The sequence below is a fragment of the Anabrus simplex genome, chromosome 6 (genome assembly GCF_040414725.1).
Source record: "Anabrus simplex isolate iqAnaSimp1 chromosome 6, ASM4041472v1, whole genome shotgun sequence".
NCBI lineage: Eukaryota > Metazoa > Arthropoda > Insecta > Orthoptera > Tettigoniidae > Anabrus > Anabrus simplex.
Window position 1 is genome coordinate 123,059,818 of NC_090270.1, and position 26,476 is coordinate 123,086,293.

A 26,476-nucleotide genomic window follows, 5' to 3' on the forward strand; every position below is an offset into this window, starting at 1 on the left:
GCGGCCAGTATCCAGTAATCGGGAGATAGTGGGTTCGAGCCCCACTGTCGGCAGCCCTGAAGATGGTTTTCCGTAGTTTCCCATTTTCACACCAGGCAAATGCCGGGGCTATACCTTAATTAAGGCCTCGGCCGCTTCCTTCCACTTCCTAGGCCTTCCCTATCCCATCGTCGCCATAAGACCTATCTGTGTCGGTGCGACGTAAAAAAAAACAAATAGCAAAAAAAAAAAAAAAATGAACATTGGTATGTCTTTCTTACTTCATCCGTTTACCCTACAGCATTGGTTTCTTCCTTGGACTCAGTGAGGGATCCCACCACTACCGCCTCAAGGGCAGTGTCCTGGAGCGTGAGACTTTGGGTCGGGGGATACAACTGGAGAGGAGGACCAATACTTGCCCAGACGGCCTCACCTCCCATTCTGGACAGTGGCCTTATGGGGCTGGGGAGACTGGAAGAGATGGGAAAGGAAGAGGGAAGGAAGGGGCTGTAACCCTAAGTCAGGTACCAATCCGGTATTTTCCTGGAGGAGAAATGGGAAACCACGGAAAACCACTTCGAGGAGGGCTGAGGTGATAATCGAAGACCCTCTACTCAGTTGACCTCCCGAGGCTGAGTGGACCTCGTTCCAGTCCTCGTAGCGGTTTTTCAAATTTCGTGGCAGAGGCGGGAATTGAACCCGGGACTTCGGTGGTGGCAGCTAATCACTATGTGCTACATATGCTGGTACACTTTGTCAAACGATGCGCACAAAACCGACAGCAGGCCTTTGAAACGTGGATGTGTCGCAGAATGTTTAAGATCCCATGGACACACCATGTCACCAACGAGGAGATACTCGGTAGTGCCAGGAAAACAAGCAGAAAGCAGCCTTTTTGGGTCACATCTTCTGAATGATAAATTCAGATTGATACAATTGGTTATAGAATGTAAGATAAAAGGCGGTCCGCCTCTGTGGTGTAGTGGCTAGTGTGAATAGCTGCCACCCACGGAGGCGCAGGCCACGAAATTTGAAAAGTGGTACTATACTGAGAGTCAACTTAAGACCTTAGCGGTCCCTTTAATGTTAGTCAGACTTCTGGTCGGTGAAAAAGCTTCCGCAGCGCCAAATAGTTCCCTAGGTTTGTTACTTGTTCCTGAAGTCAGGAGCTTCCTTCAGTTTGGTTAGATATTCTGGTGAACTGACTTGATGAATTAAAATTTTTGCCCTGTATAAATATGGAAAATATATCACAGGTTGTATGTTATTCGGGTTCGTTACCAACTCTTATATTTCATACGTAGATGGCTGTGAATAGTTATTGTTCTCAGTGGTGTATGTAGCAAAATAATAATAATTTAATATGATATTGATATCTTATTGCACTGTGTACTTAGTAAGTTTGTTCGAGTTCATTCCACTGTTGATAAGTTCGCATAATAGGTGGGACGTTGAAGATGGATCCAAGAAAACTGTTGGCAATACTGGCTGCAACAGCGTGTTCACTGTTCAGTATTCATAATGGCTGCCAGCTGTGAGCAAAACGTGTGTGATGCTGTGACGCTTGAGTTCCCTGTGAAATACTTTAAAGCTAACAAAAGTAGAGGAAAATAAAGTAGAAAATCTAAACCAAATGTTTTTAAACGTTTACAGTATCCTACGAGATTAGAATCTACTGTGGACTGTGGAAGACGTGAAAAAGTCCGCGCAGCTGATCGGCGTTTCTGTGTACAGTTACGCCGCTCGCTTGGAATGGAAAATCCAAGTCTCCAGGGAAAGAACGATGTGTCAGCTCAGCACTCGCCGTAAATAAAACAGGAAGGGCCTTAACACGGTATGGGAATAGGATCTTTGGCGTATTCGATAATAATAATAATAATAATGTGTACTTTACTTTATATTCGCAACCGCACTCTACCTACAGAAATGTTGTCATGAGAGGATCATGAGTTCGTTTTTACCTTCCAAATGACGAGACTACAATATTTACAACATTCCTGGAAGCATTGTATTTTACAATTCCACTCACCGGTGGGTTTTTCAGCTTTTTTAACTATGAGAAACTGCCACTGACAGTCGTTGCAAGAGAGCGGAATCGTATACGTATGTTGTAAGTCTCCATGTGCCTCACACAAATCGCATTATGAAACAAAAATAATTCTTGCTTCTCTTGCCTCGGAATTCGTCAGTAATCTGTAGGTTTTATATGGTCAATGAAGGAATAAATAGGTATGGTACGTAATCAAAGTACAGCTATGTGAAAGGCAGTGATTTCGTTTGATGCTTCACTATTTCAGAATGAAGTACTGTACTTGTCAGATGGACGCACGGCGTTAATGATAAGCTGGTTGTGGCGGAGATGGAGAATGGTGACGAGACGGGAAGGGGGAACAGGGCACGTGCTCACATGCGGAAGGATACTTTTCCTAAGGACTGGAACGAGAAACGGGATCCACTCAGCTTCGGGAGGTCAACTGAGTAGAGGGTAGTTCGATTCCCACCTCAGCATCCTCGAAGTGGTTTTCCGTGGTTCCGACTTCTCCTCCAGGGAAATGCCGGGATGGTACCTAATTTAAAGCCACGACCGCTTCCTTCCCTCTTCCTTGTCTATCCCTTCCAAACTTTCCATCCCCCCACAAAGCCGCTGCTCAGAATAGCAGGTGAGGCCGTCTAGACGAACTACTGTTCCTCCTCCCCAGTTGTATCCCCGACCCAAGTCTCACGCTCCAGGACACTGCCCTTGAGGCGGTAGAGGTGGAATCCCTCACTGAGTCCTAGGGAAAAATCAACCCTGGAGGGTAAACAGATTAAGAAAGAAAGAAACACTGTATATACAGTGTAGTCGGAAATAATGTGAACCGGATAGTCTATATCCGAGGGAAAAACCAACCCCGGAGGGTAAACAGATTAAGAAAGAAAGAAATACTGAATATACAGTGTAGTCGGAAACAATGTGAACCGGGTATATAGATGTTAGAGGTTTGGTGATATTGATAAATAATTTAAAAAAATAATTCATTTTATCAGCTGCTGAAGTTAGCCAATCAGATCGCTTCAAATGGGCTTTGAGCGGCGGTGTTGCTAAATCTGTAGGTGGCTTAGACCGGCTTGAGAAGCATGCCGAGAAATCAGAGTCAAACACAAACACACCGTGGGTTTCATCCGGTGCCACCGTAGCGTAGGTGCGAAATGGTCAGCTCAGAGGTCCGTGTTCAAAACCTTCCCATGGCGATTTGTTTCTTAGATTGGTGCTCTCAGGCCCGTCTTAGGCCACGTTCATATTTAGCAACATGTCCGCGCAATGCCCATTTGAATTCGCTAACGGAGTGAGATATCGTTTTTAAAATTATTTATCAGTATGACCCATGAGTATGACCAACTCTCTAACGTTTCTTTTTTTTCTGCAACTTGTTTTACATCGCACCGACACTGATAGATCTTATGGCGACGGTGGGATAGGACTGGGATGTATGAGGCCATGGCCTTAATTAAGGTACAGCCCCAACATTTGCCTGGCGTCAAAATGGAAAACCACGCCATCTTCCGGGCTGCTACAGTGGGGTTCGAACCCACTATCTTCCGGATGCAAGCTCACAGTTACGCGCCCCTAACCGCACGGTCCATCTATCGTTCATATACCCCGTTCACATTGTTTCAGACTACCCTCTATATGCTCTAGATGTATTAGACATGAGTAATATAATTAGAGTATAATGTTAAACGCTACAAAGGATTTCCATTTTGTTGTTGTTCTTCTTAATCTGTTTACCCTCCAGAGTTGGTATTTGCCTCGGATTCAGCGAGGGATCCCACCTCTACTGTCTCGAGGGCGTGAGACAGTGGGTTGGGGATACAACTGGGGAGAATGACCAGTATCTCGGCCAGGCAGCCTCACCTGCTATGCTGAACAGGGCCCTTGTTGGGGGATGAGAAGATTGGAAGGGGTAGAGAAGGAAGAGGGAAGGAAGCGGCCGTGGTCTTAAGTTAGGTGCCATCCCGGCATTTGCCTGGAGGAGAAGTGGTAAACCACGGAAAAACCTTTTTAGGATGGCTAAGGTGGGAATCGAACCCACCTCTACTCAGTTGAACTCCCGAGGCTGAGTGGACCCCGTTCCAGCTCTCGTACCACTTTTCAAATTTGGTGGCAGTGCCGGGAATCGAACCCGGGCTTCAGGGGGTGGCAGCTAATCACACCAACCACTACACCAGAGAGGTGGACTCCCCTTTTGATAATAAGAAATATATTTTTTAAACATTCATAATGAAGACTTATCACACCCTTGGAAATCGGGGCCGTCGAAGTGTGAATAGAAACCTGGTACATGGCCTCAAACATTGTGGTTAAGCGAGCTTATACTTACCTGATGCACATCATAACTTCTCAGCCTGCTGCAGGATATAGCGGAATATCGCCCGAGCCGTCATGAATAAAGCTACAGCGGCAACGAAGCTGCCAGCTTCTTCAGGTTTTATGATGAGCGGCTTTAGTTTATTCTTTACCACCACTATCATTTTAAAACTATTGCATGCAGATACACGGTATTTCTTCTCTAACTGAAACAAGCAAAATGTGCACACAGAAGTAAGATTTTTGTACCCTAGATTCGAAAATACAAAGTCATACTGATGTATGACTTACCTCAATGGGCTGCCTACAGTGGGGTTCAAACCCACTCATTAGTGCCCATTATTATTATTATTATTATTATTATTATTATTATTATTATTATTATTATTATTATTATTATTATTATTTTTATTAGCAGTTTCCCGCTGGCTCCGCCCGCAATGTACAAATTATGGTGTTGTTCGTTACTATCCTAACGGATGTAATTGCAAAGTTTCGAGTTAATGAAATAAAGCAAATGATTTGCTGTGGTAATGGATTGTAATATTATGTCAACAAAACACTTGAGAATACATCACACAAAGAAATTGAATTAAACGTTCCTCGGAACAACACCACGCGCCGAACTGTAAAAAAGTCCTTCAAAGATCTTCGTCAGGGAGACAAATACACTCATAACTTTTCTCAGAATCTTCAATTTAAGCAGTTATTTACCTCAAAAGAAAGAGCTTGATTCACTGAGTGTTTTTAGACCAAAAGAACTGCGTACCTCAATTAGAACGAACGATATGATTGCTTCAATGAGAAAAAACATTGAAGAAATGAGACGACAAATTGAATGTGTACTCATAACTTTCCTCAGAATCAACCAATATCAATAGTTAAGAGTTGAAATGAAATAGATTGATCCACTGAGTGTTCTTAGGCCAAAACGAACTCCGTACCTCAATTAGAACTGAAGATATGATTGCTTCAAAGATACAAAAAAATTGAAAAAATAAAATAATTTGAGGAAGGCGGAAGTTAAGTGATTTATAGTACCCGATGACAAATCTGCGCATGAATACCTTTCATTTAAAAAAAGAATGAAGGTAATCGACCGGATAGAATGGCCGGATTGACTGACTTCATAAATTTTTAATATATAATTATTATTATTATTATTATTATTATTATTATTATTATTGCGGGGATTACGTGGAACGCAGAGGTGTAAGAAAGTACCTGAGTGAATGGGTGGACATAGAAATGAGCAGAACATAAGTTAAAGGAGTAAATTTTGAAATTTTCTTTCTTTCCAATTTTGATTTTAAAATTTGATAGATAATTTGAATAATCAACAAGAAATAACAGTTAAATGGAATAATGAGCTCGTCAGCTCTGATAACAACAGTGGACTACAAGTCCAAAATCAGGTACAAGAAATGGATAGAATTCTCAACAAGAGCATGGATGAGTATTATAGCTCATTGTTTTACAATAGCATATTTGCTCCACTCACTTATATCGTCTCGGAGTTTGAGCTTCAAAAGTTAATATAATCCAGCCTCTTAAAGGCACGAGTTTTTTACAACTTTCATAAACTGTGTTTACAGTCACTTCTGTTATACACTCGTTTAACAATAATTAGAACTTAAACCGGGGCAGTGAGTGCCCACACTAAATGGCCTTAATTTAAAAATAAAGGTTTAACACGAACGGCCATGGGCAAAAGGCTAGGAGGTGAAATACTTGCATTCCCTTTAGGAAAAAATTCTTAAAACCCTAAATGGGCTTACGGCCCGAAGTTGCGGAGGCTAAGCCTATACTACAGAGGGTGACTAAACGAAAAGTATTAATTGCCGAAGGACTGTGAAGAATTTAGAGGTTTACAAAAGTTTAGTCACACCATACCAAGTTGAATGGGAATCAACAGAGGGTGAACACTCTTTGTTCCCTTAATTTACATGTTTCTCAGCAGGGATTAGAGCAGAGTCTTCAGACTTGCCGAAAATTTACATTTAAATAGTGATTTTAGAACTTTACATTAATAAAGGAAGTTTGAAACCTTCCCCTCAAGTTATCTGCCTGGAGCTATCACATGTTAGGAAATTTCTGCCATTGCCCTGAGTAGTTGGGCCTTCCGAACGACGGCAGACAGCCCCTGCCTCGTAATAACACTGGACCGGAGCGATGGAGATGACAATACGGCTCTAAAGCGCCCAGCTTTTATAGCATCTCAAGAGGGAATAATTCCAGAACTCGCTAGACATAGGCAGAATGCCTGTACACACCCCCAATTTTAATTGACTAGAGAAATGCACACAAAATTCCTGATTGGTTAATCACTTAAGGAAGAAGGAGCCGTACGAGTATAGACAACATAAATACATTAAAAAACAATCTACAAAAGCTTAAGGTTTGCCACCTTCAAAAGATTGAAATTCCCTTCAGAATTAATAATCCTTAATCCCGCCAGAGGGGGCACATCGGCCGATGGTAGAGACATCTAATGGTTGAAGGTCCAAGTATCTTGTGATACATTAGTTCAAGATTCGTAGCACAGATGGCCTTCTAGAAGTTCAACGGGATGGAGTTAGACTCAGGATGTGAAGTCTGCTATTCTGCAAAACCATGTCTTTTAATGCACATGAAGATGAACAATATATTTAACATATTATATATGCATTCGTAATACTAAACTCTACACACAGTTATAAAAACACACCAAAGGAAAGGAAAAAATAAATTTATCTAAATTACCTATACGTCAATAAAAACAAATTTAGCATGAAATTTAGTAACACACGGAATGAAAGAACAAAGTAGGAAAAATGAATTAATGTACACTGACTGACAGAGCAAATGCAACACCAAGAAGGAGTGGTCAGAACTTTATGCCAATTGCAGGGTAGACTGACGTCACTGAGGTATGCTCATGATGTGAAATGCGCCGCTGTGCTGCGCACGTAGCGAACGATAAATGGGACACGGCGTTGGCGAATGACCCACTTCGTACCGTGATTTCTCAGCCGACAGTCATTGTAGAACGTGTTGTCGTGTGCCACAGGACACGTGTATAGCTAAGAATGCCAGGCCGCCGTCAACGGAGGCATTTCCAGCAGACAGACGACTTTACGAGGGGTATGGTGATCGGGCTGAGAAGGGCAGGTTGGTCGCTTCGTCAAATCGCAGCCGATACCCATAGGGATGTGTCCACGGTGCAGCGCCTGTGGCGAAGATGGTTGGCGCAGGGACATGTGGCACGTGCGAGGGGTCCAGGCGCAGCCCGAGTGACGTCAGCACGCGAGGATCGGCGCATCCGCCGCCAAGCGGTGGCAGCCCCGCACTCCACGTCAACCGCCATTCTTCAGCATGTGCAAGACACCCTGGCTGTTCCAATATCGACCAGAACAATTTCCCGTCGATTGGTTGAAGGAGGCCTGCACTCCCGGCGTCCGCTCAGAAGACTACCATTGACTCCACAGCATAGACGTGCACGCCTGGCATGGTGCCGGGCTAGAGCGACTTGGATGAGGGAATGGCGGAACGTCGTGTTCTCCGATGAGTCACGCTTCTGTTCTGTCAGTGATAGTCACCGCAGACGATTGTGGCGTCGGCGTGGAGAAAGGTCAAATCCGGCAGTAACTGTGGAGCACCCTACCGCTAGACAACGCGGCATCATGGTTTGGGGCGCTATTGCGTATGATTCCACGTCACCTCTAGTGCGTATTCAAGGCACGTTAAATGCCCACCGCTACGTGCAGCATGTGCTGCGGCCGGTGGCACTCCCGTACCTTCAGGGGCTGCCCAATGCTCTGTTTCAGCAGGATAATGCCCGCCCACACACTGCTCGCATCTCCCAACAGGCTCTACGAGGTGTACAGATGCTTCCGTGGCCAGCGTACTCTCCGGATCTCTCACCAATCGAACACGTGTGGGATCTCATTGGACGCCGTTTGCAAACTCTGCCCCAGCCTCGTACGGACGACCAACTGTGGCAAATGGTTGACAGAGAATGGAGAACCATCCCTCAGGACACCATCCGCACTCTTATTGACTCTGTACCTCGACGTGTTTCTGCGTGCATCGCCGCTCGCGGTGGTCCTACATCCTACTGAGTCGATGCCGTGCGCATTGTGTAACCTGCATATCGGTTTGAAATAAACATCAATTATTCGTCCGTGCCGTCTCTGTTTTTTCCTCAACTTTCATTCCTTTCGAACCACTCCTTCTTGGTGTTGCATTTGCTCTGTCAGTCAGTGTATTTACACTCAACTTGATTCGTCCAAATACCGTTGCTACCTTTTATTTTTTAAATACCTGTTCTCTTAGATCATGGGGCAACGAATTCCATGTTCGAATTATAATAATAACAAAAGTATTATTGTAGAGGGTGGATTTGAGACTTCGTATTTTGAGGATGAAGTTATCTACAGCTCTGGTGGGATGTTATGAATGATTGAGAGCAAGAAAAGAATATGTTAGGTAAGAGGGTTTCTGCATGTATACTATTCTATGGAGTTGAATCAGAGAGTGATAGCTACGACGGTGGTTTAGTATTGAACCAATTTAGCTCATGCAAAGCAGGAGTTAATATGGCTACATTTTGGAATGCTCGTTATAAAGCGGACATTAGCATTCTGAGCTCTCTGAAGGATATTGGAGAGGGCGCCACTTAGTCTGCCGTACATGATTCACAGTGATCTAAACACCGATTCTAGCCGGCAATAAATCGTATCATCTTTCCGGGTTCATAAAAGCCGACGAAAATTAATACTCGGTGGGGGGGGGGGGGAGGGGAGGAGAGGTTTCGAGGTCGCTGATTACGAATCTGTTAACAGATTTTCGATTAACGGAGCAGCGGATCCACTACGCGTCCACTAACTCGCAAAACTTAAGGTAGCCGGACAAAATTTAGTATTCCGCGAATGGATTCATGGTAAATGGCGCGCTACGCTCCCATTAACTCTTTAATGAAATTATGAACAGGGTTTACAAAGAAAGACATATGGAATCTTTGACAAATGTCATGATTTTATTTTCATAAAAATCGGTCATCTAAATCCATGATGCAAAACATATCAACGATTGTAAAAATTAGGCCAGTTTGGCGAGGAAGGCGACCTGAAAAGCAATAAGAATATATTACGTTATATTTGAAATGTTTCTACTTTAGCGCCATGTTACTCATTAGTAAGACTACTTACGAGTCATTCCTTGGGTTCACTATCTGTGTTTGACATTTCAACGTCCTCTTCTTCTGTTTTGGAAGTCTCTTCTTCGGAAGTCTCTTCATCTGAAGCCCCCTCTTCATCTGCGTCCTCGTCGAACACGAGCAAAGCGTGTACTTCAGGGGGCAGTTCATTGCAGTGAATTTCGGCTTTGATGAGGTGCCTTGTAACTACTGGGTCCGACGAAAACAGGAGACTGTGTATTAAGATCAGTTGTTGTGTCCTTTCTGGAGGTCTTCCGGGTTTGGCGCTCCCGGAAAAACCTTTATTCCTTCTTTCGAGATTCTTGGGCCTCCTCTGATAGCTTTCCGATTGGCAGTAGGGCGTATCAGACCTCCTGAGCACCATGAATTAAGACTTTGTGGACGGTCGGAGGCTTACGACACCAACTATATAAGGACACGTACAGGTTTGCAGTGTCTAAAGCGTACGCACTGAAAGTCTCATCGTTCACCTGATGACCACTGGACAAAACCTAAAACCCGGAGAAGAGTATAAATTTCGTGAAGCGACGGAACTAAGTCCAAATAGAGTTGAATTGCGTTTTGTTGTTGTACCTGCAATATAACAGCAAATCTGATGATTAATTCTTCACTGACTACGGTTGCTTCTCCTGCCTTTTTCAGATTGCGATAGAACCTTCTTGAGATGTTGCCGGTGTTCGAGGTCCCAGTCCCTTGAACAACCATGTCAACTTTCAGACCCAGCTCATTCCGCAAAGCCTCCTGAATAGTGGATTTTCGATCTTTGACATCTTGCTTTTGTTCATCCGTGGTGTTTCGTAAACTACCTTTAAAAAACAAATTTCAGTGTAAAGAAATACAGTCAGATTCATGGTATAGAAAGGCTCGGAGAGCGGTAGGCCATGAATCACAGACAGAAGGTGTTGCGTTGATGGTAGAGGGTGGGAGGGGGAATGACACTGATAAGAAAAAGTAGTGCTATCAAATTTTTTCGGGTTGCTTATAAGCAAATAACGCCAGCAACAAAAAGTTGCAACAAGTGGCAGTTGATTTTTGGTGGAAAATCTTTAGTATAGTGTATAATATCGATTAAGTCAATCAGTAGCACATAACTATCTATAACTTTGGTTTCCGGCCCTGAAAACGCCGTAAAATCGGAGTACAGTGAAGTATAAAATATGGAGAAGTTAACTGGTTGATGCGTTCTTTTTATCGCGTGAAGAAGGATTTATACTTGTGAATTTACTTAACAAATACCCTACAAGAAAGGGTTCTTCAGTATCCTGGTTCGTCCCAATAAGATATAAATGTTTAATTTTTTCCAAGTTTTTAAAATTGTCATGTTTCTGCTTCATTCTCTGCCACTTACAAACTCCAGGCACATTGTGTATGGCAGATATGAGGTACCTGGGGTGTCTAGAATGACTTCCCAAACTTTTTTCAGCGATTTCTTCACTTTGATTTTATCGATATTTTGCCGGGTAGAATCGGTGTTTAGACAACTGTGTGATGTCACAATAATCAGGGGCATTATTCGTTGTTGAACCACCTGCTTTCTGATATTGAAAGGAAGTACCTTTCATTCTTTTGAGTGGGTATAGGGAGAAAAGTACCCGTTAACATATACCTGATATATGTTCTGTCCAGTCAAGGTTTTTTTCTGGTATTAAACTTAAATAACTTTGTTTTCAAAGGGGATAATCATTTAATTCAACATTATGAGAACATATTTAATTTCTTCAAGCGATAATGGGTTTTAGATGTACTTACCACTATACCTCGAGATTTCATAGGGTTAAATATGAGTCCGCCAAGTCCAGTCCCCAATTCGACACGGGCTGGGTCTTGATTAATAGCTTCGTGAATACCGGTTAATTTCGTGTGAACATAGACCTGTAAATCATCTACGTATAGACAGAAAAGGTAATTGAAGGTTCGATTCCCGGCTCTGTCACGAAATTTGAAAAGTGGTACGAGGGCTGGAACGAGGTCAACTTAGCCTCGGGAGGTCAACTGAGTAGAGGTGGCTTCGATTCTCACCTCACCCATCCTGAAAGTGGTTTTCTGTGGTTTCGCACTTCTCCTCCACGAAAATGCCCTAGTTGTACCCGCGACCGAGAGTCTGAAGCTCCAGGACACTGCCCTTGAGGCGGTAAGTGGAAGCAATGCCAGGACTCAGCTGAGGGCCCCGTGGTCGCCAACCCACGCTCCAAAGTTCAGAGCCCCTGGGGCCCTTTTAGTCGTCTCTTACGACAGACAGGGGATACCGTGCGTGTTATTCTACCGCCCCCACCCACAGGGGTGTGCAAGCTCACAGCTACGCGTCCCTAACCTCACGGCCAGCTCGCCTGGTCTGCGTTTAATGCTCTTCGAGACAACATACCCGTGAGAGTTTATACTTTTTCTGCTCTCATACAAATGAAGATGAAGTACAGAAACGGAGCTAATATTGAGGCTGATCTTCGGTTGGGCTGAATACACTTGTGAAACGCTTGGTCTTTGGAAAACAGCACCATCCGTCCCACTGATCCAACAACTGTACCAACTGAATTTTCCCAAGTAAGTTTCCAGATCCAGATTGTTGTAATACACTGACTGACAGAGCAAATGCAACACCAAGGAGGAGTGGTTCGAAAGGGATGAAAGTTGGGGAAAAAACAGAGTCGGCACGGAAGAATAATTGATGTTTATTTCAAACCGATATGCAGGTTACACAATGCGCACGGCATCGACTCAGTAGGATGTAGGACCACCGCGAGCGGCGATGCACGCAGAAACACGTCGAATAAGAGTGCGGATGGTGTCCTGAGGGATGGTTCTCCATTCTCTGTCAACCATTTGCCACAGTTGGTCGTCCGTACGAGGCTGGGGCAGAGTTTACAAACGGCGTCCAATGAGATCCCACACGTGTTCGATTGGTGAGAGATCCGGAGAGTACGCTGGCCACGGAAGCTTCTGTACACCTCGTAGAGCCTGTTGGGAGATGCGAGCAGTGTGTGGGCGGGCATTATCCTGCTGAAACAGAGCACTGGGCAGCCCCTGAAGGTACGGGAGTGCCACCGGCCGCAGCACATGCTGCACGTAGCGGTGGGCATTTAACGTGCCTTGAATACGCACTAGAGGTGACGTGGAATCATACGCAATAGCGCCCCAAACCATGATGCCGCGTTGTCTAGCGGTAGGGCGCTCCACAGTTACTGCCGGATTTGACCTTTCTCCACGCCGACGCCACATTCGTCTGCGGTGACTATCACTGACAGAACAGAAGCGTGACTCATCGGAGAACACGACGTTCCACCATTCCCTCATCCAAGTCGCTCTAGCCCGGCACCATGCCAGGCGTGCACGTCTATGCTGTGGAGTCAATGGTAGTCTTCTGAGCGGACGCCGGGAGTGCAGGCCTCCTTCAACCAATCGACGGGAAATTGTTCTGGTCGATATTGGAACAGCCAGGGTGTCTTGCACATGCTGAAGAATGGCGGTTGACGTGGCGTGCGGGGCTGCCACCGCTTGGCGGCGGATGCGCCGATCCTCGCGTGCTGACGTCACTCGGGCTGCGCCTGGGCCCCTCGCACGTGCCACATGTCCCTGCGCCAACCATCTTCGCCACAAGCGCTGCACCGTGGACACATCCCTATGGGTATCGGCTGCGATTTGACGAAGCGACCAACCTGCCCTTCTCAGCCCGATCACCATACCCCTCGTAAAGTCGTCTGTCTGTTGGAAATGCCTCCGTTGACGGCGGCCTGGCATTCTTAGCTATACACGTGTCCTGTGGCACACGACAACACGTTCTACAATGATTGTCGGCTGAGAAATCACGGTACGAAGTGGGCCATTCGCCAACGCCGTGTCCCATTTATCGTTCGCTACGTGCGCAGCACAGCGGCGCATTTCACATCATGAGCATACCTCAGTGACGTCAGTCTACCCTGCAATTGGCATTAAGTTCTGACCACTCCTTCTTTGTGTTGCATTTGCTCTGTCAGTCAGTGTAATTAGCCAAGTGTCTCAATGTTCTATAATTTGTATGCATTTGAAAGGTATCTTTATGTAAATGAAGTTACATTTAAATTTAAAAGAAAGTAAATATTAGTCCTAAATTACACGAATACTATCAAACATGTTAACACTACAAAATTCTGTTCTTCTTCTTCTTTTCTATTTTTGTTCACTGAATTCAGTATTATATTATGTGGCTAGGGTTCCATGGACACGAATGAGATATGCTAAGGGGGGCTCAGATACAAATAGTTTGGGAAACCCTGGGTAGTCTCTAAAAATCAGAGGACCCTCCCCATTGACTACATACGTTTGAGTTTGTTACCAAGAGGCTCGATGCGCGGTTGGGTCAGACATTTTCACCTAGATCTGAGGGATGGTTCGAGGTCTACTCAGCTTACGTGAGAACAATTTTGGGGAACTATTTACGGTGAGATAACGGCAAGGTGCAGCCGAAAGGACTCGTTGCGCTTGACTGTCCGGTACGTCTCATCTCAGCCCCTTGTGGTCTGCAACCCCCCGCAGAGAATTGTCTTTCCCTCGATACTGGCAGGCGCTCATGCATACCTCGGGAATAGCCGTAGCGTGACTCGGCGTATTTGGCTTGGGGACTCGACAACAATACAGTTTGTGTGTTTAAAGTATCTGCAAATTATTTCAGTGTTTATTGTAATAAATTTTATCATGTTACATGTGACTATTTATTGTCCATTGTTACCACAGACACCCATGGTATCCGCTACCTGTCGCAAGAGGCGACTAGAAGGGGCCCCTGGAGCTCTTAACTTGGGAGCGTGGGTTGTCAACCATGGGGCTCTTCGCTGAGTCCTGGCATTGCTTCCACTTACTTGTGCTAGGCTCGTCATTTTCATGTGTTAATTCCGACCTCCCTTGGTCAACTCTTGTTCCTTTCCGACCCCGAAGATATTAGAGCATTCGAGGCCTAGGGAGCCTTTCATTTTCATGCCCTACATGGCCCTTGTCTTTCTTTGGCCGATACCTTCAAATTTTGAAGTGTGGGATCCCTTTCATTTTTCTCTCTGATTAGTGTTAATAAAGGATGGTTGCCCTATAATCAGCACCGCCACCACCGATATCAGAGAGAATATTGCGCAGTGCCAACACTGACCATGCGTCACCTCGTAATCTACAGGACTGCGGAATGAGTATCAGTCAGTTGGCAGCGCAAAGCCCAATATGACTGTAGCGTCTTGGAGTTGGTTTGATTTGTAGAATATATTTCAAAATATATTATTGTTCGTTAGGAAGGAGTCATGCCTATGCTGGCAAGATATAGTGTTTACAATGCACTGTGTCTTCTGGTTGGGGCTAGATTAAATTTGTTACTTTCATTGACCAGTCTCAGTCTCATCCTTGGCTTTGACAATAGGAAAGTGACCGAAGTATGTGCGATGCTAGTAATACCATTCCTTATGCAGCCAACCCTGTAATGAATGGTGTGAACATGTCGCTCATAGGGTCGGTTGGTGCATGCATTTCAGTGGACTTGGCAGGCTGATATGTAATAGCAACTTCTCGCTCAGTGAGGGAAGCAACGGGAAACTACCTCATTCCTCATTTCCCTAGTACACCTCTTCAGTGACGCCTAAGCCAACCATAACAGCTGATGGCGGAGCTGTTGAGGATCAAACCAGCCTTCGGGCTGAATACCCAACATACATACGGAAAGGAATTAACTATCGGACACTCCCTATAATCATAATAATAATAATAATAATAAGAAGAAGAAGTCGGCTCTCGGACTAAACTATCTTTACATCGGCCTGGATTCAGACCAGCTTTGTTTTATGGGAGTGAAAGCTGGATGGACTCAGGGTATTTTATTCGTAAGATAAGTAACAGACATGAAAGTAGCGAGAATGATTGCTGATACAAACAGGTGGAAACAATGGCAGGAGGGTAATCGGAAGGACGAAATAAAGTCTAAGTTAGGAAGGAACTCGATGGATGAAGCTGTGCGCATTGCCCGCTCCACTCCCTTACATCGCATAGTAGTTTGAGCTTCAAACATTAATACAATCCAGCACAAGTTTCTTATACAATCATGCTGGACAAACTTCAGATAACACGTTTACTGTCATTTTTGCTCCACAGTCCGTTATACACTCGTCTATAAACAATGACAATTTAAACAGGGGCAATGCCCTTATTGTACAAAATAAAAGTTTTAAGACGATCGGCCATGAACAAAATGCTAGAAGGCGAAACTCTTGTATTCCTTTGGAAAAACACTTAAAATCCTAATTGGGTTTATGGCCCGAAGTTGCAGAGGCTAAGCCTGTACTACAGAGGGGTGACTAGATCCGAAATATTAAGTACCAAAAGCAGTGTGAAGAATTTAAAGGTTTATAAAACCTTAGTCACCCCAACCAAGTTGAATGAGAATTAACAGAGGGTGAACACTCTTTATTCCCTGAATTACATGTTTCCCAGCAGGGATTTCAACAAAGTCCGAAAATTTACATAGATTTTAGAACCTTACATTAATCAAGGAAGTTTGAAACCTTCCCCTCAAGTCATTTTCCTGGAGCTATCACATATTAAGAGATGCGTACCATTACCTTGAGTTGTTGGGACTTCCGAATGCGGGCCTGCAGCCCCTTCCTCTTATTACGCCGTACACACACTAGACCGGAGCGATTAAAACAGCAATACGGCCCTAAAGCACCCAGCTTTTATAGTATCTGAGAGTGGAAAGTTCCAGAACTCTCTTGAGCTAGGGAGAATGCCTGTACACATCCCCAATTTAATTGGCTAGAGAAAAATACACAAACATTCCTGAAGGAAGAAAGAATCCATAGTAGAGCTGACAATTATAACATATTAAAAACACTCTACAAAACTTAAGATTTACACATATTGAAAATTGAAAATTCCTTTAAAGGGTAATTGTCCGTAATACCACCAGAAGGGGCACATATGCCGATAGTAGAGACTTCTAAAGGTTAAAAGTCCAAGTATCTTTTGAGACATAGTTTAGGATTCACAGCACAGATGGCCTTCTAGAAGATGAGCAGTTTCACGGGACGGAGACCGGTACAGATTTCCACCCCTAAGGTTTTACGACAGTCTGAACAGATTTCTAATCTTGCGTCTAAGATCATTTGACATTTTTGAAAATAAGGAAAGTATCATGATGGAGAGTCTATTCACATTTTTTGAAGGGAAGATCTCTTGATGTAGTTTGCGAAGTCGTAGAAGTCCGGTCAGTTATGGCCAAGGTTGACGGCAAGAGCGACCGCCACTACCGATGACAGGATGGGTTCCCCCCGAAACTCCCAAGTACCCCCAGATACCTTTCTACCGGTTCCATTTGTGCCATATCGTGGCCACCTCTGTCTTTGTCTGGTTCGCTTTACGGACGAACTGCTTGCCAAATGTTACTTGTATACCCATTGACTTCGGTATCATGACCGACACATAGAGATTTATTGTACACGCAAGCTTAGCCCAAGGAGATCACATATGTCGCCTTATCATCCTGTGACTTTACAATGTTTTTTCCCGATCTTGTCTATCTAGTTTTCTCCATGGATCTTCTTCTGTGCTTGTTATTTTGATGAAGGGTTATGGCGAGCGACATAAAGTTTACCTATCTTATGTTTACAAGCGTTATTTCAAACGATTTAAGACATAATGCATTTTGTCTCAGAGGTCTACAGCGTGCTTTTGCACATATATGTATGGCTTGATTAAGGTACTTTATTTACGTTTTATTTTAATTTTTCAATCTGTTTTTGAAATTGACATCGCGGCGTTGTGGTTGGCCACTATTTCTTGCTCTCCATGTGTATTTATTTATTTATTTGGCGGCCCGTTTTATTCTTTCTGTTGTTGCCCATGTAACGCTATTTATATCACCTATGTTCTTCTTTGTGTCACCGGTACAATGATTTTCGTCTTACTGTAATTGAGTGTCTGTATTCCGTGAATGAGCTCTGTTGCACCTTGGATGTGTGTTACGTCGATTTTATTCTACGGTTCATGTGTGGAAGTCTCTTTTTATGTGCCATATTGCTCTGCGATGTCGCCACTATGCTGTCGGGTGTCTGAAGGGCCTGTACATGGATGATTTGTGCTGTTTTGACATTTGAATTTTATATGATAGAAGTATTGATGATGTTATTTGGGCATCCGATCTTGTGTGGGCTTTGCCTTGAATATATGCTTGAGACGCTATTTATAAACCGTGCTTCTATATCGGGTCCTTTTGACCATTGGTATCTTTTATGCGTTCCCTGTTTCTTGCACCCCTTTTAATTTATTGCGTGAGTGTTCGAATGTGAGATATATAAGACACATATCATATTGCCTACTTGTGTCGTTTGTTCTTACTTTTGGGGGTCTGGCATTCTTTCTGGGTGTGTATATGTTCCCTTGACAGCACCTTGTTTATTTCTGATCCCGCGCGCCATGCCTGCGCGCGCCTTCTTTTCCCTTGATCTTTGGTTATGCCATATTTTATCTTTCGTCTTTTTTGGAGTGCGTTGAAAACCATTGTAGAGTGGCATCCCATTGAACGGCGGTGTATCGCGACTCGTCCTGTTGATATGGAGATCTAATAATTTATTACTTTGGGCTGAGCTCTGCGTCACGCATTCATTGTATTTTGTTCCCAAAGTAACAATTTATTTTGTTATTGAATAATTCATTCTATTCTGTGTGTGGTTGAACCTGCTGGCTGATTCACGTTATGAGGAGGTGCGATACCATAAGGATAGTGGTTAGTTTATTGAGCTCATGTATCGTTTACATCAGGGCCCGTTTTATTTTATTTTACCTCTTACTGATTTTCCTTTGGCCATTTATTATTTTGATGTATTGTTCAATAAAAGCTTTTGTTTATCTATCGCCGCTGTTATTGTAGGTTTAGGAGGTGTAGCTTTTTAATTTTATCCTCTTGATTTAATAGGCTCGAGTTCATTTCATGACTTAGTCGCTAGATATTTTTGACCCCGTCTACGTGAACATAATAGGTAAGTATTTATGTATCGCCCCGTTATCTCTGGTTGATTTGAGCTTGCACAGAATATAATGTAATTTTTCGTTATCCTTATGCCTGTGTACGTTGTGTTTTTCGGCTATTTATTCCTCGCTGATCGTCGTGCCCTTACCTGCCGTCGACATGCGTTGAAATGTACTCAAAGTGATTTAATAGGTGTCTATCGCAATATCTGTCCGCGGCGTAATACCAATCAGGCAAACTAGCTTTGCACCAGCGTAATGGCCCACCGTTGGTGCCTAATAACTATTCTAATCGTAAGACTTGGGAACTTCCTTCACCTTCACACTGGGCCAAGTTTCTTTGTGATCCACACGTTCACACGTGATGTACGCCCTCTTGGACACCGTCCCCCTGTGGGTGGGGGCGGTAGCATAACACCCACGGTATCCCCTACCTGTCGTAAGAGGCGACTAAAAGGGGCCCCAGGGGCTCTGAACTTTGGAGCGTGGGTTGGCGACCACGGGGCCCATAGCTGAGTCCTGGCATTGCTTCCACTTACTTGTGCCAGGCTCCTCGCTTTCATCTATCCTATCCAATCTCTCTTGGTCAACACTTGTTCTTTTCCGAACCCATCGGTATTATGTGTGGAGGCATAGAGAGTCTTTCATTTTCACGCCCTTCATGGCCCTTGTCTTTCTTTGAGCGATGTCTTCATTTTGCGAAGGGTCAGATCCCTTCCATTTTTCTCACTGATTACTGTTATATAGAGGATGGTTGCTTAGTTGTACTTCCTCTTAAAACAATAATCACCACCACCATCTTGGACACCGGATCTTGTAGTTGTTTTGTCAATCAATCTTTTGCGAAAGGGATGGTTTTGAAATCTCTTCGCAATAGTGATTGTCCCGAAAGTTATGTGTCTGCTGATGGTCGTCGTATATTTCCTGTGGAGCGTATCAGAACTCAATGAAAATTCACAACTTCTCTTGAGATTGGAATTTCAACGTTGTCCAAGATTTAGCTGTTCCTCTCATCTTAGGCACAGATTTCATGTTTACCACGCTCTGCTACCATTTGTACCCGCACAATGCCAACCAGTAGATTTCTACGACGAATACGATGTGTTTCTTTGTGTATAGAGTGAGAGTTGCTGCCCAATATCAGATATTGATATGTTTTGTGAAACCTTTTGACATTGCAACATAATTATGGTGTATTACTGTTACAGTAACTGTCGAGTCATCGCTCGGTCATTGTTTTCCGGCTATTTTATACTCGGTGGTCATCGTGCCCTGACCGGTCGTGGGCATGCGAGAAGAAGAAAATGGGGCTGGCCTAACACAACAACATATAGTATTCGTCGTAGGAATATGCTGGTTCGCATTGTGGGGTTACACTTGAAAGGAGCAGACAAGGCTATGGACACCAAGGGCCAAGTAGCATTCAATAATCTGATTTCGCTATGTATTAATTATCGCTTGCTTCATTGTAGTTAATTTATTCTGTATATGTATGTGTGTGTGTTTGTATATTAGCATTAAAACCATGTAGAGTGAGAGTTGCTGCCCAGTATCAGATATAGTTTGTGAAACCTTTTGACATTGCAACATAATGATGGTGTATTACTGTTACAGTAACTGTCGAGTCATCACTCTGTCATTGTATGCATTTAGCGATGAGATCATATTTAGGGAGTTCCAAATTTTCCTGAAGCTATTTCAACACAATATGAAACATTTGTAGCTGCGTGGGAGTAACATCGTGTTCGTTTTTAGAGATGACGTGGATGTGACAACTTATGTCTATATAAAGGGGCTGTATCCTGTAGCGGCAGTCTGTTGGAGAGCTCAGTTGGTTAGAAGCAGTTGGCTGGAAGGAGTTGAATGGAGAGACTTGCCATGAAGTCAATTGAAGTCAATTGGGAGGAGACGGATAGTGAGTCAGCAAGTTGAAGAAGAAGAAGAAGAAGAAGCAGTCACATGGATACGTAATCGTCAGTAAACAAATGGATTAAAATTATGTTCGGAGTGTGTTTCGTGTATCTGTTCGGTCAAGTTCTTGTGTCAGTTCGGTGCCAGTCGAATAATGAGTCGTCGTAATGCAGACTAACAGTTATCAGTAAATTGTAAAGTTGGTTGTGAAGTGTGAATATAATTTCAAGTCATGCTATATCTCGTTTGTGAAACTAAAATGATACAACACCGAATTAGGTTTGAGATACCTACAGCTGATACCACCTCAAAGGAATACGTCGTAATAACACTCAAATTGTTGAAGGTACTGTTACGTGAACCAGTGAGGGATAAATTTCTCGTACACCTCTTAAAGGTCCGCTCAAGAGGATTTCAAATTTTATGCCTAGAGTTTCCTTCAGTTATAATGTCAGATTTTTATATTATCTTTCGAATTATCGCAGTAAATCTCACTCGTTAAATTCACCTTTTAAAGAATATATTTTGTATAGTATCAAATACAATATTGTTTCATTTCAATAGTAAATCAGATAACCTTACATTATTTTTTTTTTTTTTGCTAGTTGCTTTACGTCGCACCGACACAGATAGGTCTTATGGCGACGATGGGACAGGGAAGGGCTAGGAGTGGGAAGGAAGCGGCCGTGGTCTTAATTAAGGTACAGCCCCAGCATTTGCCTGGTGTGAAAATGGGGAAACCACGGTAAACCATCTTCAGGGCTGCCGACAGTGGGGTTCGAACCTACTATCTCCCGAATACTGGATACTGGCCGCACTTAAGCGATTGCAGCTATCGAGCATGTTGGTCCTCACATTTTAAAGGGGAAATCAAACTTTTCCCAGAACCTATATGTTATGCTGTCAAAGTAAGCTTATTACCTCACACCCTAGAGATATTCAAGACTCTCATTCTATTATCGTTACATTGATTTGTAGCTGGCGCCCATCAACAATTGTATGTGTAGGTGGTCAGGTAAGTACTAAGTGTGAGTTCATAGTCCGTCGATTGAGCATTTTATATCATGTATATTTTAATTCAGTTTCACATTTTAAATTAGTGAGTCATAACCACAGTAGTACATCTTCATATTCTCCGTTGGGATGTTAATAAGACTGTAGTGTTTGGTGTATCTTCTTCCACTTCTTCTTCTTCTTCTTCTTCTTCTTCTTCTTCTTATTATTATTATTATTATTATTATTATTAAAACGCCATCGCATGGCGATGGTGATCTTGAATATGATTTAGCACTGAATGTTACCTCTCCAGTTACAAGAATTAGCTGAAAAAGATCTAGGCCACCTATTTTAATCGTACACTGAAACGAATACAAATATAAGAGCAATTTCAAAGTGTCTGAAATATAAAATATTATCAGATAAACATTTCAGAAGAAATCACCAACAGCAAGTCTGGTGGGCAATACCTGTATCGTTTAACTTCTAATTTTCTTAGTTTAATTTCTTGAGCACCTAATTCAGTTAACGTACAGTTTATGATTACATACCTTCCTCGAAGTGTACGGTTGTCCTTGTGGACAAAATATGTATTTTCCTTGATTCTACACCGGTAAATGAATAACTCGTATGACATGTAGTCCTACCCAACTCGTCAATCCACAAAAATTTAACCACTACACGAATTTCTAATGTCCAATATTTTTGTGCAAGGATAATGTCAATATTGCAACAGGAAATCTATGTAAAGACGTTCAGTTATAACAAATACACAACCAATTTGGATTTTCCGGCCAACAAAAGAGTAACTCGAACACGTTCAGACAAAACTTGCATTTCCATAGCAACTGACTTGAGGTAGTTAGCATCTATTGACTGTAATAGAAGTACATTGTTACAATAAATTTGCAAGACCATAAAAAAAGAAATAAGCTTACAATGTTTACGCGACTCTTGATATATGATCACACGTACAAGACCTCGAATTATGGACGCCCATATGACAATATTTAGGAGAGGGGGTTAGACCTGGGGGTATGTAATATTTAAAAAAAAATGGAAGATGAATGGCGGTAGAATAACACCCACGGTATCCCCTGCGTGTTGGTGAGGGACGGTACTACCACTTCTACGTAATACCGACTTTTAAGTTTTTTTGAAAGAAAAACACCTGAATACATTAGATTTTAGCCTTTCCCTGTGAGCTGGGAGAGGGGGCGGCCCCCCCTTGCCCACGGGCATGGGCGCCCTTGCCTCCAATTTTACGGGGAATTCTAACCGCTGTCACACGACTACTCGTTTCAAAAATCGCAAAGGCAAACAGATTTGAACCTTGGTTACCTTGATAAGAATCCAGTGTTGATGACACTCAGCTACCACGCATTCTCATTAATTAAGAAGAAATTTCATATAAAATAATTAAGTAAATACTTACTTTTTTAAGAAATAAATGTCCGGCTCCATGGTTAAATGGTTAGCGTGCTGGCCTTTAGTCACAGGGGTTCCGGGTTCGATTCCCGGCATGGTCGGGAATTTTAACCTTAATTGGTTAATTTCGCTGGCACGGGGGCCGGGTGTATGTGTCGTCTTCATCACGACGTGCAGGTCGCCTACGGGTTTGAAATCGAAAGACCTGCATCTGGTGAGCCAAACTTGTCCTCCGGCACTCCCGTCACTAAAAGCCATACGCAATTTCATTTCAATGAAATAAATAAATAAATAAATAAATAAATAAATAAATAAATAAATAAATAAATAAATAAATAAATAAATAAATAAATAAATAAATAAATAAATAAATAAATAAATAAATAAATAAATAAATAAATCATAATACCATATGCCTCATCTATCGCCGTGTATAGGCATTTTGACTTGATGCTATCTAGACAGCTGGCGTGTCAGTTTCGACGTTCCTTTTTACTCTACCAGATATCAGGGAAACTGTCGCTCATTCTATGGCTGGTGTTTATTTAATGGTGTTGGGTTAACACCAAATGTATCACCAGAGATAATTTCCATGCCGACGTCGTACATGGAGTGTCGAATGGACCTTTTTTCCGCTCTTCAAAAATCCGGCTATCTCTGCTTGGTTTGATCCTGCGATCTTGGGATCCGTAGGCCAACACTCGATTACTGATCCAGAGATGCAAGAGCTAGCAAGCTTTCTGAACCCAAGTTTGCGATGTCGATCCCTGCTCAGTCCGATATATTTAAAGGTGCTCAAATTAGACAGCCTCGTGATGATATATGTATTTACTGACACGCAAAAGAACTCGTTTGGGACGAAATTTCGGCATCTCGGCATCTCCGAAAGCCTTTAAAATTAGTGGGAATAAAGCTATATTATTATTATTATTATTATTATTATTATTATTATTATTATTATTATTATTATTATTATTATTATTATTATTATTATTATTATTGTTCCGAGGTATCTGTGGAACAGCAGAGGTGAAAGAAGGTGCGGGGGTGAACAGGTCCCAAAATACGAAATTAAAGTTAAGATAAAATTTAACAAGGTTATATTTTCTTTTAAAGATTAAGAAATAACAAATAGAACAGGTACTCAGTAGCCGAAACACAATTCGAAAATGTACAATTACAATGATTACAGGATTTGGGCTCCGAGAGCCAGACACCTAATTCTTGAGCAATGAGCCCAACCTTACGCTATACAAGTTTCAACAAAGGGGCAGAAGACCCCAATCATGCCCAGGAGCTCTTGCTCCCAATTACACAGTAAAGCCTCCTCGAGGCATACAGAAACAAATTTTAAGAAAGAGCGACCCGCTCTTAAGTTCAAGCCTATCAAAGGCCACACCAAATTCCACCTTCAAGCTGTCCTCCAAGGACATATACACAGGGGTAAAAATACCCACCCTACTGAGGCCTATTTAGAGAAGAAACAGAAATATTACATGGCCTCTAAAATACCAACTTGAGAGGAGGCGTTCTTGCACTCCTAATACACTTTATATAAAACCTACTTGGCACTAGGCCTTTACTGCAAGGGCTAATCCCATACTAAAGAGGTGACTTTTAGAAGGAAACAATTTACATTACGTTAAGGAAAAAAAGGTTGTGAAAATAAGTTCACCTCAATGCAATATGAGTGGGAGCTCGAGAGGGTTAAGCACTCTCTATCCCAATATGTAGTTTAAAAGATAGAATAGATACTAAGTGTCTTTACATTTTAGGGGAAAAGTTACATGGTGGAAAGGCTTCGGACCTGCCCCGAGAGTTAAACTGCTGAGCTGACAAGAAAAGAAGTTATTAAACGGCCATTACCTGGTGGTTGAACTGCTGCCCGACGAAAAGGCGCTTCCCGCCCCCTGCTACGTACTTTACACAAAGATAGGTGTTACTGAAGTGGCGCGGAGACCCGAAAATCAGCAGTTTATAAACCCTCGCGGAAAGTTCGAGGCGTTTCAGGAATGAGAACACCCTCCCACAAGAATTTTATTGGCTAGGGTTAAGCAACATATCCAAGTTGAAGAAGATACACCTGATTGGTCATAAATTAATTAAAGAAATTCGGGATTGGCTAAATTCAAACCTGGCGGAAAGAAGGGGTTAATATTGCCAACATAAACAATAACTGAAAGAAATTTAACAAAGAACAAACTTATGAACACAAAATTTCTTCAAAAACATAGTTCTTTCACTTCGCACTAGGGTGCACAATTGTAGTTCTTCAGTAGTGCAATCTGGAAGAGAATGTCCACACTTCTTACTACAGGCAAAACAAAAATACATCGAAAACGACCCAGTTCAGAAACTTCAAAATTTACAAGTAGTGACATCTTCTGAGAAACTAGAAAATTAACACAGTAGATAAAGTTCAGACTTCCTCCAGTAGAGGAGTTTCAACTGGCGCAAAGTTTGAATTAGCGGCGTGGAGGTGTACAACCCGGTACAATTATTATTATTATTACTTGCCTTTGATGGCAAGATGTAGTGCTTACAGTGCACTATGTCTTCTGGTATGGGCTAGAATAAAATTGTTACTTTCATTGACCTGTCTCAGTCTTATACTTGGCTTTGACAATATGAAAGTGGCTGAGGTATGAGTGACGCTAGTAATGCCATTGATTATGCAGTCAGTCCCTGCTATGAATGGTGTGAAAATGTTGCTCAGAGGGTCGGTTGGTGCACGCATTTCAGTGGGCTTGGTAGACTGATGTGCAATTGCAACTTCTGGCTCAGTGAGGAAAGCAACGGGAAACTACCTCACTCCTCATTTCCCTAGTACGCCTCTTCAGTGACACCTAGGCCATCTATGACAGCTAATGATGAACCTGTTGAGGATCCAACCAGCCTTCGGGCTGAATACCCAACATACATACATACATACATACATACATACATACATACATACATACATACATACATACATACATACATACATACATACATACATACATACATACATACATGTTATCACCATCGTCGTTTCGGCCACTAGTAGCGTTATGCTAATAGTATTTCCTGTAATACTTTCTCTCCATGGAATTGATCAGATACTCCTTTTGTTGTTGTTGTTGTTGTTGTTGTTGTTGTTGTTATTGTGTAATTCTGTTTTACCTTTATTATCACTTGTGATGTTAAGCTAGTAATAAGCTCAGCCTATAGTATTGTAAGCCGTAGTGTTAAGAACTGAAAATACTTAAGTTGTGAGTAAATTTGTATATGATGATGCTGGATTTAGAATGTTGAATTAGAAGTATGTCTGTCCATGGAATTGCTTGTTGTACTCTTGTTGTCGTAGTTGGTGTTTTAACATTACTTTTTGATCACACTACTGGAAGTGACCATTGCCGCCGGAATATATCCCAATTGCGATGTATTTGTTAATTATAATAATAATATGGACAGGGTTATTTCATCTGTTTTCTTCATTTATCATTTGCGTAGTTCTTCCGAATTCTTTCTGGATGTTATTGCTTCCTATCTTCATTGAAGACCAACTCCAAAACTTAGACTTTAATGCTACTCTCGATTGCTCTAAGATGACGATTCGATTGGCGAAGCATGTTAGAAACGTGGGTTCCTTATTTCCATATGCAGTCGGT